Raw genomic sequence first — 12,409 nt, 5'->3', positions numbered from 1 at the left:
TTTTCTTTTTTGCCATGCATTGTTCATAGAGCTCATTAATTGTAGCGGTGCCTCAGGTGTTGAAATAGATTTGTTATACATTATACAGGTTTACACGTACTACGTTTGCAGTATGTATACAGTATGTGTAAGCGGTGCAGAAGCAGCAGCGAGAGCGCGTTATTTTAAGGCGAAAGCACATTAAAATAATGCGTGAGCGCGAATCTCTCCGATTTGCTTTGCTGTCACAAAACCAGACGTGATTGCTCAGAATGCTGATGTGCTAGATTAATTATTTTCACACGTTTTAATTTCTAGCCTTTTACCGCGTGAAGTGTGAACGCTCTGATCCGTTAACATGGGATATATTAACATTTATTTTTTGTTATTTAATTATATATATGAAATGATGTTATTGTGTTATGACTTAGACATTTTTACATATATTAACAATATTATTATTTATTTTAATAGTAATTGGCGGCCCACCTGCAATACTATAGGGGGTCGCGGACCACAGGTTGAAAACCACTGTTCTATAGGTTCTGTTCCGCTAGTAGTAATTCACCTGTGTCAGTCAACGCAGTCTTGAGCCGTAAAGAGATTGATTAGTTCATAGTTCGGGTCTATCGGGTTCTTGACTCGTTCCTTAATCACGTGACAGACGCATACACTAAAACCATAGACAGTAAAAGAATGCAGTATTGAGTCGGAAAGAGAATTGATTAGTTCATCTTTCGGGTCTTCGGGTTGTTCGTTCTTTTGTCACCTGACGTGACAACATTAGCTAGAGTAATTCGTTAATTTACAACCTTCCTTACAAATGGGTGCATAGTACTTATTTTTCATTATAATTATTGGTTATGCTTTAATTTTGCCCATATGATGGCGAAATCACTTTGATAAAGAAGTTTTTTTTTTTTTTGCAGTGGATTCTAATCTTCAAAAATGACCTTGTTGTATGATTTATGTCTTTTGAGTTCACCCTTCAGATTAGAATATAGAACTGTAGTGTTACTTGTTTAGGATTCAAAATGTTATTTGCTTTTAATTTACAGTACAGACCAAAAGTTTGGACACACCTTCTCATTCAAAGAGTTTTCTTTATTTTCATGACTATGAAAATTGTAGATTCACACTAAAGGCATCAAAACTATGAATTAACACATGTGGAATTATATATGGAATTATATACATAACAAAAAAATGTCATATTCTAGGTTCTTCAAAGTAGCCACCTTTTGCTTTGATTACTGCTTTGCACACTCTTGGCATTCTCTTGATGAGCCTCAAGAGGTAGTCACCTGAAATGGTCTTCCAACAGTCTTGAAGGAGTTCCCCGAGAGATGCTTAGCACTTGTTGGCCCTTTTGCCTTCTGTCTGCGGTCCAGCTCACCCCTAAACCATTTCGATTGGGTTCAGGTCCGGTGACTGTGGAGGCCAGGTCATCTGGCGCAGCACCCCATCACTCTCCTTCTTGGTCAAATAGCCCTTGATGCCTTCAGTGTGACTCTACAATTTTCATAGTCATGAAAATAAAGAAAACTCTTTGAATGAAAAGGTGTGTCCAAACTTTTGGTCTGTATCGTATGACATTATGTCCTTTTTGAGCAATCTTCTTTTACATATATTAGACCAAAAATGTCAAGTTTGCCTAGGAAAAGCAATTATTATACCAGCAAACTCAAAATGGGATTAAAAATGAACAAACTAGGCTATAAATACTTTGTATTGTAGGCTTGTATTATTATGTAGCCTAGTGTTCATTTACTGATAGACAGTCAAAAAGACAAATTCATCAATATTTTATTTTTAACAGAGCTTTATTTATTTATAAAATAATAACACACCACAGATCCTGAAGAAACGGTAACAAAAACACAGTGGCAGAAATGTCAGAAATAGTGTATGGGGCTGTCGACTAGACCCGAAAGACTCATGAGATGAACTAATCAATTCTCTTTCAGGCTCAGACTGCATGGTTTAGGGTATGGGTCTGTCACGTGATTAAGGAATGACTTGAACCCATCTTGGAACAGGGGTCTTGTCATAGGATATAGACGGTTTCATCGGGCGCACGCGCCTGGACCTAAGTTAACTTCTGGTCTGTGTTGTGTATATCAGTCTGGCTGCGGTGCCTTCTACAAACGCAGTTAAAGTCAATTTGATGAGTAGACTGAAGTTGGGGTCAGGTGGTTGTGCTGCAGGATGTGTTTCCCATACATTTATTTATTTTTGGAGACTCGCCACAATTTTAAAACTGATTGATTTTCAAAAAGGCTTCGTTGAATAAACATGAGTAACGTTATGTACTGCACGTTTAATAATAATAATTCCTTACATTTATATGTTTAAATATCAAAACGAGGCACAGGTGTTTTTATATCGCGGTATTTCTGAAGGAAGACTTGCATGTTATATGCCTGATAAAGCAGCGTGTGAGCGTACCAGCTCTGCTTTGTTTACAGCTGTTACTGGGGAAACCTCTATTTCTCGAGCTTTATGTCTATGCTTTAAATCATCTCCTGCTGGCAAAGAATGAATTTGCATTTTCATTAAGTCCGCCTGATCCACGCGGCAAACATATTTTGTTTGTTTATCAAAAAATATCTACTCTAGAGGGGCTTGGCTGTTGTTATTGTGTTATTACTATTTGGAAGTCTACCGGAAGTTAAGTTAGGTCCACCAAAGCGCGCATGCAAAGTAACGTTTGTTTATGTTGTTGCCGTTGAAACTGTCTATAGCTAGGGAACACTGCGATCTCCACCTGTACTTTGAATTCATGGACAATGTCGGACTTTTGTGCTGCATGTGGATGTTCAAAAGAAAGAAATATAAGATCCAGACAGCAAGTATTTTGAATCATAAAACATATTTAAATTTATATACACACACGTATTTATCTAACACACATACTTAGTGTACACTTCTGTACATACAAAACTGCCTATATACCTGCACACACAATTGTCAATTTTGAATATTGTCATTCCTTACCTACTTATTTGTATTTTTTTATTCTTTTATTATGTTTCATTCCTTACCTTTTTTTCATTTAAAAATATGTTTTTTGTTCTGTCGCCGTCATTCTGTTGCACGGAGATTCTGTCACGAAAAAAAAAATCTTGCATGTATAAATATGCTTTACAATAAAGCTCATTCTGATTATGAATGTTACAAAATTATATTTCTGGTAACAGTTTGTTTCAGTTAACAACCGCAGCTAATCCATGCTAGTTACCCATTAGTTTTTGACAGTTAGGAAAACTGACAATGCACAGAATGTATTTATATCAATGTATTATGATCGTAAGATGTTTGTAATGGTGGTGGCCGCCCTAGCTTAAATTTTTAAAGAAAATGTTCGGGCGCCAGACAAGATAAATCCTTTAAAATTATCAATTAACCCAGGATAGCAAAAACTAAGAAACCACCTGTTACAATAATAATAATAAACAGTTCAAGGAACATTTCATAAGAGAAATTTATTCCATAAGTCCATGAAAGAAAAAAAAAAAGAAAAAAAAAACTCATGACAAAAGATCATATAAAAAAAAAAAAAGTTTACAGCTTTTCACTTCACACGTGAACTTAGCTTGCCGTGTAGAAAACGGCACAGACTGGGGTTTCAGGTCTGACGACATCACGCGGGCGTGGTTTCATCGCAAGGTCAAGGAGCATGCGCAGTTCACACGCTCTATGTGAAGCCCGCGAAGCGGCGATGATGTTGTTAGTATTCTAAGGTTTATTTAATTTTCTCTGATTTTAAATATGACTGATCTGCCATCTTATGTTAAATATTAAAAACCGCGAAGGAGTACTTTTAATGAGTTAAAGTTTGACTCGGGTTTGGTGTGTGTGTGTGTGTGTGCTTGGTGTCTCGGGTTTGGTGTGTGTGTGTGCGCTTGGTGTCTCGGGTTTGGTGTGTGTGTGTGTGCGCGCGTGCGCTTGGTGTCTCGGGTTTGGTGTGTGTGTGTGTGTGCTTGGTGTCTCGGGTTTGGTGTATGTGTGTGCGCTTGGTGTCTCGGGTTTGCTGTGTGTGTGTGTGTGTGTGTGTGTGTGTGTGTGTGTGTGTGTGTGCGTATGTGTGCGCGCTTGGTGTTTTGGGTTTGGTGTGTGTGTGTGTGTGTGTGTGTGTGCGCTTGGTGTCTCGGGTTTGTTGTGTGTGTGTGTGCGCTTGGTGTCTCGGGTTTGCTGTGTGTGGGTGTGTGCTTGGTGTCTCGGGTTTGGTGTGTGTGTGTGTGTGTGTGTGCGCTTGGTGTCTCGGGTTTGGTGTGTGTGTGTGTGTGCGCTTGGTGTCTCGGGTTTGCTGTGTGTGTGTGTGCTTGGTGTCTCGGGTTTGGTGTGTGTGCGCTTGGTGTCTCGGGTTTGGTGTGTGTGTGTGTGTGTGCGCTTGGTGTCTCGGGTGTGTGTGCGCTTGGTGTCTCGGGTTTGGTGTGTGTGTGTGTGCGCTTGGTGTCTCGGGTTTGGTGTGTGCGTGTGCGCTTGGTGTCTCGGGAGTTGAGTGTGTGTGTGTGCTTGGTGTCTCGGGATTTGTTGTGTGTGTGTGTGCGCTTGGTGTCTCGGGTTTGCTGTGTGTGGGTGTGTGCTTGGTGTCTCGGGTTTGGTGTGTGTGTGTGTGCTTGGTGTCTCGGGTTTGGTGTGTGTGTGTGTGCGCTTGGTGTCTCGGGTTTGCTGTGTGTGGGTGTGTGCTTGGTGTCTCGGGTTTGGTGTGTGTGTGTGTGTGTGCTTGGTGTCTCGGGTTTGGTGTGTGTGTGCGCTTGGTGTCTCGGGTTTGTTGTGTGTGTGCGCTTGGTGTCTCGGGTTTGCTGTGTGTGGGTGTGTGCTTGGTGTCTCGGGTTTGGTGTGTGTGTGTGTGCTTGGTGTCTCGGGTTTGGTGTGTGTGTGTGTGCGCTTGGTGTCTCGGGTTTGCTGTGTGTGGGTGTGTGCTTGGTGTCTCGGGTTTGGTGTGTGTGTGTGTGTGTGCTTGGTGTCTCGGGTTTGGTGTGTGTGTGCGCTTGGTGTCTCGGGTTTGGTGTGTGCGTGTGCGCTTGGTGTCTCGGGAGTTGAGTGTGTGTGTGTGCTTGGTGTCTCGGGATTTGTTGTGTGTGTGTGTGCGCTTGGTGTCTCGGGTTTGCTGTGTGTGGGTGTGTGCTTGGTGTCTCGGGTTTGGTGTGTGTGTGTGTGTGTGCTTGGTGTCTCGGGTTTGGTGTGTGTGTGCGCTTGGTGTCTCGGGTTTGGTGTGTGTGTGTGTGCGCGCTTGGTGTCTCGGGTTTGCTGTGTGTGTGTGTGCTTGGTGTCTCGGGTTTGGTGTGTGTGCGCTTGGTGTCTCGGGTTTGGTGTGTGTGCGCTTGGTGTCTCGGGTTTGGTGTGTGTCAGTTGGTGTCTCGGGTGTGTGTGCGTTTGGTGTCTCGGGTTTGGTGTGTGTGCGCTTGGTGTCTCGGGTTTGGTGTGTGCGTGTGCGCTTGGTGTCTCGGGAGTTGAGTGTGTGTGTGTGTGCTTGGTGTCACGGGTTTGGTGTGTGTGTGCGCTTGGTGTCTCGGGTTTTGAGTGTGTGTGTGTGCTTGGTGTCACGGGTTTGCTGTGTGTGTGTGTGCACTTGGTGTCTCAGGTTTGCTGTGTGTGTGTGTGTGCTTGGTGTCTCGGGTTTGGTGTGTGTGTGTGCGCACACACATACACCAAACCCGAGACACCAAGCACACACACACACACACCAAACCCGAGACACCAAGCACACACACACACCAAACCCGAGACACCAAGCGCACACACACGCACACACCAAACCCAAGACACCAAGCGCACACACACGCACACACCAAACCCGAGACACCAAGCACACACACACACACACCAAACCCGAGACACCAAGCACACACACACACACCAAACCCGAGACACCAAGCGCACACACACACACACCAAACCCGAGACACCAAGCGCACACACACACACACACCAAACCCGAGACACCAAGCGCGCACACACACTCAAAACCCGAGACACCAAGCGCACACACACACACACACACTCAAAACCCGAGACACCAAGCGCACACACACACACACACCAAACCCGAGACACCAAGCGCACACACACACACACAGCAAACCCGAGACACCAAGCGCACACACACACACACACACACACCAAACCCGAGACACCAAGCGCACACACACCAAACCCGAGACACCAAGCACACACACACACAGCAAACCCGAGACACCAAGCGCACACACACACACAGCAAACCCGTGACACCAAGCACACACACACACTCAAAACCCGAGACACCAAGCGCACACACACACCAAACCCGTGACACCAAGCACAAACACACACTCAACTCCCGAGACACCAAGCGCACACGCACACACCAAACCCGAGACACCAAGCGCACGCACACATACCAAACCCGAGACACCAAGCACACACACACCAAACCCGAGACACCAAGCGCACACACACACCAAACCTGAGACACCAAGCGCGCACACACACACACACACCAAACCCGAGACACCAAGCGCGCGCACACACACACAACAAACCCGAGACACCAAGCACACACACACACACACACACACACCAAACCCGAGACACCAAGCGCGCGCACACACACACACACACACACACACCAAACCCGAGTCAAACTTTAACTCATTAAAAGTACTCCTTTGCGGTTTTTAATATTTAACATCAGATGGAAGATCAGTCATATTTAAAATCAGAGAAAATTAAATAAACCTTAGAATACTAACAACATCATCGCCGCTTCACATAGAGCGTGTGAACTGTGCATGCTCCTTGACCTTGCGATGAAACCACGCCCGCGTGATGTCGTCAGACCTGAAACCCCAAGTATTTAGTCTGTGCCGTAGAAAAACCGCGTCATTCTAGTTCATTCATATTATGACCATAGAGAGAGAGAGAGAGAGAGAGGGAAAAAACAAAAACATGAAATAAAACTAGTTCAGATTTAAGAAACAATAACAATAATCAAACAACAGTCTTAAAGAGCAAAAATAACATGAAAATTAAAAAAAATAATAATAAATTACAGAATGCACGGATGGGAATTTAACGTAAGTGGGTATGTGTGAAGTAATGTATGAAATGGGGTGGCGTAAGTAGGCTACTGACCAGGTGTGCAAATGGGAAGGAAGCTGAGGTTGCTCGTCATCATCAGACACTAGGACAGGAGGATAAACGGCTATGGCAAGCCGTTTTAACATTTAAAACCTTTTTTTGACTATCCAAAATATAATTTTGGATAGTCACAATTGTAATTCCAGATATCTATATTGCAATTATGACTCGTCATAATTGGAATTAAGATATCTACAATATGATTATGACTAGTCATAATATGCATTGAAGATATCTACAATGTCATTTTGACTAGTCATAATACACATTCCAGATATCTACAATGCTATTACGACTAGTCATAACCTTCCATTGACTTCCATTGAAAAATATTTTCAGATATCTTCAATTGAATTTTGACTAGTCGTAATTCCAATTCAAGATATCTTTAAATATGATTTGCCTAGTCAAAATTCTAATTAGAGATATCTCAAATTACAATATGACTAGTGATCATTCAATTAGAGATATCTTCAATTGAGTTTTGACTAGTCGTAATTCCAATTCAAGATATCTTTAAATATGATTTGCCTAGTCAAAATAAAATTTAAGATATCTTTAATTCCAAATTTTTAAAGATATCCAAAATACATTTGTAGATATCTGCAATTCATTTATGACTAGTCAAATTACAGTTGCAGATATCTTTAATTGGAATTTTGACTAGGCAAATCATATTTAAAGATATCTTGAATTGGAATTATGACTAGTCAAAACTCATGTAAAGATATCTTCAATTTAATTATGGATATCCCAATCAGATTTGTGACTAGGAAGAACTAGATTTAGAGATATCTGCATTTAGCTTTGTTACTAGGCGTATTTGCAATGTAGATATCTGGAATTAACAATTTGACTAGTCAAAATACGTTTATAGATATCTACAATGTGCATGCAAATACACCTTTGCTGAGCCCAACCTTAAACATTTTTTTTTACCAATCCTAGCTTGGAAACTGTTGTCATCTGCAATTTTGTCAAAGAGTTGTATACTAAAAGTCCTGCGTCTTTGGGTGATTTTAAACAGTTTTATACAGAAGTAATTTAAAAGTATGGAAATAAAAATGTAGCTGGAGCATGTGTAAAAGTGGTAGGCTATAGAGAGAGGACTTAAATAGGCTTTTGTCCTGTTTTATATCGTAATGTTGAGACGTGTGTGCTGTGGATTACATTTTGTTAGCCTTTATTTACAAATGAACACATGCATAAGCCTCATGTCAGCCGTTGCAACATTTGATATAATGTTAAAAGAATCAGTATCTATTTACATTAAGTGCAAGCCTGACTTGTTGTCAGAGACTACACTGTCGCCCACCAACATATGATATCAGTTAAGACTGATAAACGATGTTGGATTAAGTCAACTGTAGTGGTGTAGTGGTTAAACTCTGTTCTCTTTGGTACATTCGACCCGTGTTCGCGTCCGTTTTTTGCCAAACATTTTTCTACTTTTTCAAAATCTCATATCGTATTGGAAAGGCATTTATTTTCAATAAAAATTAAGGAAATAATTAAAAAGTTGAAAATAAATATTGGTTAGGGTAGGTGTAGGGAGGGCTTTTTTGTCCCTGTAAGGTGGCATCCATTAAAAATGTATAGCTAATTAAAATGATAATTTACACTCACTACGCTATTATTGCGTACTGTTTTATAATGTACTACAATACTGAGATGCAGATAATTGCCACTATATGAAATAAGTAGTATAAATAGCAGAAGATCTTGCTATTTTAACAGTGTAAATATAATCTACAGTTCTTTGCACTTAGTGTAAATATCATCTATCGCTAAGAAAATATGCAATTTACACCTAGTGCAAATAGCCGCTACCTAAAAGAATACATTGGCGCTCATCACTGAAGACAGCAGAATATCGTCATCATGGATCTCTTGCTATAATACAATAATCCCACCTTGTGGACTATTTATGGAAGCTCGTTTCCACCACTAAATAAAGAAATTAATTAATTAAGTAATAAAGAAAAATCAACTTTTTATTTCACAGTTAATCTCTTATCGTCTTTATATCACAATCCTGATAAAAAAAAGTCAGAATGAATGGTAAGAAAATCTGCAAATTAGGCCTACCTTTCTTTAAAAAAATAAATAAAAACCATTGTTTTTCATTGTCTAAATATATAATAGATAAATTCAGACGAGCAGTTTGTGATTTTCTGCCTTTATTGAACATTACACTGCATTTGGTCTATTTTTCAACATGATTCAATTAAAACGCTGGAGACCTTTTACCACACAAGGCTGCATCCAGATATATTCAATAATCCACGAAGCACTTCATCCAGTAGCTTTTCTCTCCATGACAACAAAAGCAGACTTTTATTATGTTGTTAGCAGTTCGTAGAGTAGGCAGGGAGGAGCTGAGTAAATTTATTCTGATGTCACACAACAGCAATTCGACTAGGAGGAATTGCAATTCAGATATCTCAGACTATAATTGTTACTAGTCGAAATTTAATTAGAGATATCTCTAATTACATTTGTGGATGTATGACGCATCTATTGAAGATATCTATAAAGTAATTAAAGATATCTTAAATGGAGTTTTGACTAGTCATAAAGTATTTAGAGATATCTCTAATCCGATTTCTTACTAGTGCAATTATAATTGCAGATATCTCTAATTATCATTGTGACTAGTCGAATTATAATTATGACTATCCGAATTACAATTGTGAATATCCGAAATTATATTTATGGATAGTCAAAAAAGGTTTTAACTGCTAAAACGGCTTGCGATAAAACGGCAGCTTTTCGTTGGACATTTCACCCATATAGACGGTCTGGAAGAGTCACGCTTAAGTTTAGTCAAACTCCATGCTGTTCAAACATCTTTTACAGGGAATAATAAATGATTGCAGATATCTCTAATTATCATTGTGACTAGTCGAATTATAATTATGACTATCCGAATTACAATTGTGAATATCCGAAATTATATTTATGGATAGTCAAAAAAGGTTTTAAATGCTAAAACGGCTTGCGATAGAGTTAATGGATTCCAGTGAAGAGAAAAAGTACGGCCACTTTGAGTATTATTCCCTGTAAAAGATGTTTGAACAGCATGGAGTTTGACTAAACTTAAGCGTGACTCTTCCAGACCGTCTATATGGGTGAAATGTCCAACGAAAAGCTGCCGTTTTATCGCAAGCCGTTTTAGCATTTTAAACCTTTTTTGACTATCCATAAATATAATTTCGGATATTCACAATTGTAATTCGGATAGTCATAATTATAATTCGACTAGTCACAATGATAATTAGAGATATCTGCAATTATAATTGCACTAGTAAGAAATCGGATTAGAGATATCTCTAAATACTTTATGACTAGTCAAAACTCAATTTAAGATATCTTTAATTACTTTATAGATATCTTCAATAGATGCGTCATACATCCACAAATGTAATTAGAGATATCTCTAATTAAATTTCGACTAGTAACAATTATAGTCTGAGATATCTGAATTGCAATTCCTCCTAGTCGAATTGCTGTTGTGTGACATCAGAATAAATTTACTCAGCTCCTCCCTGCCTACTCTACGAACTGCTAACAACATAATAAAAGTCTGCTTTTGTTGTCATGGAGAGAAAAGCTACTGGATGAAGTGCTTCGTGGATTATTGAATATATCTGGATACAGCCTTGTGTGGTAAAAGGTCTCCAGCGTTTTAATTGAATCATGTTGAAAAATAGACCAAATGCAGTGTAATGTTCAATAAAGGCAGAAAATCACAAACTGCTCGTCTGAATTTATCTATTATATATTTAGACAATGAAAAACAATGGTTTTTATTTATTTTTTTAAAGAAAGGTAGGCCTAATTTGCAGATTTTCTTACCATTCATTCTGACTTTTTTTATCAGGATTGTGATATAAAGACGATAAGATATAATACATTTTATAACTGTGAAATAAAAAGTTGATTTTTCTTTATTACTTAATTAATTAATTTCTTTATTTAGTGGTGGAAACGAGCTTCCATAAATAGCCCACAAGGTGGGATTATTGTATTGTATTATAGCAAGAGATCCATGATGACGATATTCTGCTGTCTTCAGTGATGAGCGCCAATGTATTCTTTTAGGTAGCGGCTATTTGCACTAGGTGTAAATTGCATATTTTCTTAGCGATAGATGATATTTACACTAAGTGCAAAGAACTGTAGATTATATTTACACTGTTAAAATAGCAAGATCTTCTGCTATTTATACTACTTATTTCATATAGTGGCAATTATCTGCATCTCAGTATTGTAGTACATTATAAAACAGTACGCAATAATAGCGTAGTGAGTGTAAATTATCATTTTAATTAGCTATACATTTTTAATGGATGCCACCTTACAGGGACAAAAAAAGCCCTCCCTACACCTACCCTAACCAATATTTATTTTCAACTTTTTAATTATTTCCTTAATTTTTATTGAAAATAAATGCCTTTCCAATACGATATGAGATTTTGAAAAAGTAGAAAAATGTTAGGCAAAAAACGGACGCGAACACGGGTCGAATGTACCAAAGAGAACAGAGTTTAACCACTACACCACTACAGTTGACTTAATCCAACATCGTCTATCAGTCTTAACTGATATCATATGTTGGTGGGCGACAGTGTAGTCTCTGACAACAAGTCAGGCTTGCACTTAATGTAAATAGATACTGATTCTTTTAACATTATATCAAATGTTGCAACGGCTGACATGAGGCTTATGCATGTGTTCATTTGTAAATAAAGGCTAACAAAATGTAATCCACAGCACACACGTCTCAACATTACGATATAAAACAGGACAAAAGCCTATTTAAGTCCTCTCTCTATAGCCTACCACTTTTACACATGCTCCAGCTACATTTTTATTTCCATACTTTTTAATTACTTCTGTATAAAACTGTTTAAAATCACCCAAAGACGCAGGACTTTTATTATACAACTCTTTGACAAAATTGCAGATGACAACAGTTTCCAAGCTAGGATTGGTAAAAAAAATGTTTAAGGTTGGGCTCAGCAAAGGTGTATTTGCATGCACATTGTAGATATCTAAAAAAAACGTATTTTGACTAGTCAAATTGTTAATTCCAGATATCTACATTGCAAAAATGCCTAGTAACAAAGCTAAATGCAGATATCTCTAAATCTAGTTCTTCCTAGTCACAAATCTGATTGGGATATCCATAATTAAATTGAAGATATCTTTACATGAGTTTTGACTAGTCATAATTCCAATTCAAGATATCTTTAAATATGATTTGCCTAGTCAAAATTCCAATTAAAGATCTGCAACT

The sequence above is a fragment of the Carassius carassius genome, chromosome 11 (genome assembly GCF_963082965.1).
Source record: "Carassius carassius chromosome 11, fCarCar2.1, whole genome shotgun sequence".
NCBI lineage: Eukaryota > Metazoa > Chordata > Actinopteri > Cypriniformes > Cyprinidae > Carassius > Carassius carassius.
The sequence above is the reverse complement of the archived record's forward strand: the minus strand, read 5'-3'. Positions refer to the sequence as shown.